The sequence below is a fragment of the Etheostoma cragini genome, unplaced genomic scaffold (genome assembly GCF_013103735.1).
Source record: "Etheostoma cragini isolate CJK2018 unplaced genomic scaffold, CSU_Ecrag_1.0 ScbMSFa_1523, whole genome shotgun sequence".
Classification (NCBI taxonomy): domain Eukaryota; kingdom Metazoa; phylum Chordata; class Actinopteri; order Perciformes; family Percidae; genus Etheostoma; species Etheostoma cragini.
In genome coordinates, this window is record NW_023265587.1 from 368,729 (window position 1) to 374,728 (window position 6,000).

Here is a 6,000-nt window from a genome sequence, read left to right on the forward strand (position 1 = left end):
ACACAATGCCTAAAGGCGTTTCCATAGTGTCGTCACCGACGCAGTTCGAGTTCCCCTATCTCGGGGAACGTCTCGGGGTACGTATGTAACCCTTGTTCCCCGAGATAGGGGAACGAGACACTGCGTTGGCTACGACACTATGCCTAAAGGCGTTCCCATAGTGTCGTCACCGACGCAGTTTGAGTTCCCCTCGAAGGGGAACGTCTCGGGTTACGTATGCAACCCTTGTTCCCCGAGATAGGGGAACCACCTTTAATGACAGAAGCCATCTTTGGGGGAGAAAGGATTTGCCGTGTACTTACATTTTTTTAGTTTGGCCCATGTCCCATTCGGTAACATTACTGTCCCATGCTGCAGCCAGCCACCAGGGGTGATCCAGATGTTTTGGCTTTACTCAAACTGGTTAATACACCATGCCCAGCTTCAGTATGTGACTTTGGTCATGTCAATATATTTTACTAAATAGCTGTAGGCTCACATTTCATTCATCCAAGATAAGAGAGTACTCACAGTAAGCTTAGTAAAAGCTGAAGTGGGAGTTTACAGTTTTATGGCCTTCTGCAATCTGAACATTGCGTGCACCAGCTGATTAAAATCTGCAGAGTCATAGAATATCTTGATGCTGATGTCTTCCTCCGTCATGGATGATCTCAGGGCCCTCTGGGTGTCCTGCTGCCGGTTTGTAGGTGCTGTTTTGGAGTTGGGTGACCTCATGCGCCGCCGCCCTCACTCCACCGCGTCCTCCCATGTGAGCCAGCGAGCCGAGGTTTAGATCAGCTGAAAGGTATTAGCTCATGTAAACTGCAGCTCCATCACACGCTGTATAGGTGCCAGGGCTGTGGTGTAATGGGGGGTCTAACCCAACACTGTTCTGGAAGTTGGCATAACTTCATGCATTTAGTTTAATGTTTAATTGTAATGTTCCAGCTAATTTCTATATAATCATAACCAGGAATAGTGAATAATTTTTTTATTGTATTTAAAGGGTCAAAAGTAGTCTGCTCTTTGTGTTTTTGTAAGGAAAATCATACCAATTCAACATCAAATCACGTTTGTGCCTATTGCATGTATATCAATTCTCATTTATTATTGCAATTCTCACACAGCTTAATTGAAACTCAGTTTCTCCTTCAGTGCAATTCCTCTGAACTTCATTTCTCTGTTGTGTTCAGTGACTCTTGTGGAAAGCCTGCACATGAAATGGAGGAGGCGGTAAAGGTTTCAGTGTTACGGGGGGGAAACTGACCTGTGTGCTCTTATCTCACTGGGCCAAAGGCTAACAGGTTTCACAGCAGCAGAGCCAACAGAGAGCCACACTGCTCTGAATGGTACACTGCAAAAAATAGCAACACAGCTTCACCTCCAATCTTATTAACCTTTAAAGAGCCCTTGTTATATTCCTGCTCAGTGTCACATTTCTTCTCTTGGGGTCTACTGGTACAATCCAAAAAAGCATGATAGGGGCTATTTGAAGTCTGCTGTCAGTTTTTCTTATCTTATCTCAGCATATCTTGTTGTCACAGGTCTTGCTTGTTGGGATTGTGTGTAAGTAGTGGACGGTTAAAAGGTCAGAAAGAAAAATAACAACTGTAATTCAAATTCCCTTTTGCCAAGACTTAAGCATATGTGCAGGTTGTAAATCGCCCATCCTATCTGTGACTAGGTTGAAATAATGCAAACCAAAAGAAGGAATGTAGTGTTTTTTTACAGTGTGGTGCAGCCGGGCACTCGCTCATTGCAGATAAAGTAGTAAACACAGGGAGTAGCCGTCGGACGTGTTAGTACTGTTCTGAGGACACTGTGGTGATACTCTTGTTTGGTTCATGTGACTTATTCCTGTGGCATTGTTTCATAAGTCTGTGGTGTACTTTCTACTTTGGCTGACTAATGACTATGACTCTAACAACCCCCCACAAGAGAGTTTTCCGTCCTCCTATCCAAACCAGAGAATGGAACCAGTGCAGTTTGGTGAAAAAGCACACAAAAAAATAAAAATAAATCCCATATTTTCATATGGGACACCAACCCTGGCATCCCGGGTGAAAGTTCCAGACATTTTTGGGTTGACCGAAACGTCCCAAATAACTGTGATGAAGTGATGACAATTCAATTCTATTTAATTAACAGTATCAAATCATAACGACACGTTAGGGTGGTCTAGACCTGCTTTAGGGTGGGTCTAGACCACCCTCTATACTTTACAACTTAACCCAACAATTCCAGTAATCCCCCCAAGAGCAAGCATTTAGTGCGACGTAGGCAGGAAAAACTTGAAAATCACCCAAAACCAGTTCACTGCTATTTCAATATCCACAGTGCCGTAGTTACCGTCGCTAAGCCTATGTCATGATTGACAGGTCGGCGTGTAACCACGCTGCTAAGGCACGCCATGGGGTGGAAGTAGCTCAGGCCATGTTGAGTAGGGTCGGGTGCGCTGGAAATGTTTACAGAGGATATGCAGTAAATGGGGGCTGCCAAGGTGCTCTTGAGCAAGGCAATGAACCCCCTAACTCCCCTCTCCATTAATGCATGTATAAGCCATGAGCCTGAGGGTAGTGTATTCCAAAAACAGAGTGAAAACACTGTAATTTCCCCATTTGGGATGTTTTTTAAGAGTATGAAAAGTACTATAAAGTATAAATCAAGTGAGTATAGTATCTTTTTTGGAGTCAGTGGAGTCGCCCCCTGCTGGAAATGAGATAGAACGCAGGTTTAAGGCACCTCAGCATTGGCTTCAAAAGCTGCCGCGTGGTCAGACAAGTGCTTCTTAAAGGAGGGGTCTTTAAGGGGGTTCTGGGGGGCCCCCAGCAGAACTTGAAATAACTTATGTTCACTATAATTCCATCCATAATCAACACACTGTACCACAGATTAATTCGTAGACTCATTCATGGACCTTCTGTAAAAGCAAAAATCCTATCCCATTGGGACCCTTGGACAAAAACTAATCAAATGGGGGTTAAGGGTCCGTTGAGTGGTCCTTGATGTCAAAAAGTTTGAGAACCACTGGTTTAGACCAAAAATAGCTCTGTATCAAACAGCTCACACATCCCAGGGTTGCACCCAAATGCAACAGAATGACTCAGATTTTCCAAAACTGCACTGTATCACAACGGTGTTGCTAGTGATAGTGATAGTGATAGTTGCTACACAGCAATCCTCCAGATAACGCTTGTGTGGGGGCTCAAACCAAAACCACACGATGACTCATTCTGTCAGACTACAGGTTCAACCTGATCCGAGTGTGTTTTCTTTGGTCTGAAGCACACTGCGAGCCATTTGGTGCTTATTATCTGACTGCTTATGACTAGACTAGAGTCACACAGACACAGAACTACAGTAATTGGGTCACAGCAGGTGTTTGACTGAAGGGGAACACCTGCAGTGACATCATGCAGTGGGGGCGTGTATAGGCCCACACACAGAGCAGTGCCGCACCAGTACTGAATTTAAGATCTGACCAATGGGAAGGGATGTAACACTGTCTCTCTCACTCTCACAATAACAGTACTGCTTAGGACGTAGGGGGATCTATTGGTAGATATGTAAGATAATATACATAACTAAGAATTGTAGTGTTTTCTTTGCCTTAAAACAAGCCCGTCATATCTACATAGGGAGCGGATCTTCTTCCACTGAGCCGCCATGGTTGTGCAGTAGCCCAGAGCGGACAAACATACACTGGCCCCCGTAGGTTCTACTACACCAACCCGGTCTCGCGACAGCTTGTGGAGCGATCACGTTAATTTGATCTATTGATACTTCAACAGGGACCCGATTTTCTTGTCTATTTCGTGGTTGTCACCACAAAATGGGACCACTTCGCAAACTGCCATAAGACTGGGTTGCGGCAGCCAGCTCTGGGGGACAACAACAACAGCCCCCGGGACACGATCTGGGGTCTCTGGGGGACGCAACAGGGGAAGTGAAACGCCACACAAGGAAGACGGTGACAACAACGGCCGCCGGGACACGATCCGCGGTCTCTGGGGGACGCAACAACTGAGAAATGAAATGCCGCTCTTCCGCGGGACGGACTACCCCACGGGGGACGCGCTGCAAGAACAGGATTGTTGTGGTTAGGGAAAGAACGCAGAAAGGGACTGCAGCACGCGGAATGCAATCCCCATGTGCCATAACACCGTAGAGAACCAGAATGTGCCGGTGCCATAACAACATGGAGAACCAGAGCAGGCCGGTGCAGTAACATCATGGAGAACCAGAGTGTGCTTGTGCCGTAACACCATGGAGAACCGGAGCGTGCCGGTGCTACACGTGGAGAACCAAAGCATGCCGGTGCTACATCGTATAGAGCCAGAGCGTGCAGGTGCTAGTCCGTAGAGAACCAGTGCGTGCCGGTGTTGGTCCGTAAAGAACCAGAGCGTGCCGGTGCTAGTCCGTAAAGAACCAGTGTGCCGTTCCAATTCCAAGTAAACAAACTGGTTTTGTGGTAACAGCAGTACTGCTTGATGCCATATTTGGATTGGCTGTAGTAAACTAAGGTCTTGTACACAAACAGATCCCAGGACAGTATTCTGTCATGTTAATCAAAATAGAAAGAGCAGACCCGTCACAGACTAAAATAATGTAGTGTAAAGTGTGTGTGTGTTTTAAAGAACTGATTTCAGTGGGGGGGCGGGTAAATGCGGTATCCGCTGTTGTGGTAAGCCCCCGGTCCAAGCGTCCAGCTTGTTTTTAGGCGCTGAGTTCACAGCAGGCTGCTATTGATAGAGGCCGCGCACTTTTAGAAATGAAAAGTGCATTTTAAGCCCCGTTTTGAAGCCGCATTCCTGGCTGATCCAGACTAGATCTGCACTGTGAGGCCCTCTGATCTCCCCAGGCAGGGCCGAAAAAAAGGGGGAAAGAAGCTGAGTTAGGAGCCGTTCATTAGCCTTGTGTTTACAGTGTATACACTGTAAAAAATAAATTTAAAAAAGTTTGTTATTTCAAGTTCAAGTTTATTGTCACCTTAGTACAGAGTGCAGAATGAAATACAATCTGCCTTTTGCACTCTCTCAGCACCAGTCAACAGTTATAAATAATATAAGTAGCATTTAGAAACATCCAGAATAACCAAGAACAGTAGACATAGTGACTAAGGTCAGACCACAGCCCTCCTTCATTCAGTTTAATTAGGTTGAATGAGGTTAATATTTTGAGTTGTTGAAACTCAAAACAACTACCCGTAAACCTAACCCTTGTTAAGTTGATACAACTACACATTTTTTACAGTGTATAGTTGATGTCAAGTAGGAGCTTTGGATGCATACAGTAGCCTATACTGTTTACTGTTTTCATATGTATGCATACAGTACACTGTATACAGAGCTCTTCATACTGTTCATATTGTAATATAATACTTATATATAATTATTCCAACACCCTTTGCACTATGCTCCATAATTAAAATAAAATCATAATTCACTCCCTAATGCTTTGCACTCTTCATTGCTTCAACCTGTCTATATTGTCTCTGTTTATAATGTGTGTATATAGTAGTGTGTATGTATGTCTGTATATATATATTGTTTGATTGTTGTTGTTTTGTCTGTGTAAGCACATTTTGAGTAATATGATGCAAAGCAAAATTCCTCATTTGTGGCCTCTTACCTGGCAAATAAAGCTGATTCTGATTCTGAAAGAAAATCTACATCTGAAGTCGCCCGTCAATATTTCCAAAATGGATGACTGAAAGGCAGATATTTTGTGAAGTAATGACTTTAAGTCGCAACAAACGTGTCAATCTGCTACTAGTAATAATTTCAATTTCTGGACATTGCCTTTAAAATGCTATCAATTTCAGAGAACAATGCTATCATCGTGCACAAGTACGTGTAAACAAAGTTATGTGAGTTTTCCAGAGATGGGAAGTAACGAAGTACAAATACTTCGTTACTGTACTCAAGTAGATTTTTCTGATATTTCTACTTTACTTTACTATTTATTTTTGTGGCGACTTTTTACTTCTACTCCTTATATTTTAACACAAATATCGGTACT